We start from the raw sequence: 624 nt of genomic DNA, 5'->3' as shown, positions 1-624 counted from the left end.
AAGCACGATTCCCAGGTTTCTGCACAGAGCACCGGGTGGCAGGAGAAGTCATCCTGGAGATGAGGAGCCTGAGGTATCAGGGAGAAGACCTGTGGACCAAGTTCTAGAGCTCCGTGCTGCCCCAGCCAGCCTGAGGAACTCCGAGACGTCTAGGTGGAAATGTGTGGTAGGCCGAAGACACAGAGCATGTGATTCAGAAGAGAGGTAAGAGGCAGAGATGAAATTTTGGAGCCATCAGTAAGCAGGTGGCATTTAAAGCCACTGGAGTGGATGAAATCATCTAAATATAAATGTAGCGTGGGACAAACAGACAGTTCTAGACCCAGCCCTGAAAGCCTCTCCTGGGAGGGGAAGGAGTAACTAGGGAGGAAGGGGAACCGGAAGAGTTCAATGTCACAGAAACCTAGGGAAGAATGTCTCAAGGAGAAGGGAGCGTCCGATTGTGCCGGAGATGGATGGGCATGGAGGTACCTACTGGATCTGGCAGCGCGGAGGCCGTGCGAGCTTTGGCAAGGGGCTGCTCGTTACGACGATGGAGACGGAAAAGAGAAGAGCTGGAGAGGAGAGGCAGGGAGTGGGGTCCGGGGCCCAGGGAAGGAGTTTTGTTGAATGAGAGACAATCGA

The sequence above is a fragment of the Pteropus vampyrus genome, unplaced genomic scaffold (genome assembly GCF_000151845.1).
Source record: "Pteropus vampyrus isolate Shadow unplaced genomic scaffold, Pvam_2.0 Scaffold374, whole genome shotgun sequence".
In the NCBI taxonomy this organism is placed as follows: Eukaryota; Metazoa; Chordata; class Mammalia; order Chiroptera; family Pteropodidae; genus Pteropus; species Pteropus vampyrus.
Note: the sequence above shows the minus strand (reverse complement) of the source record.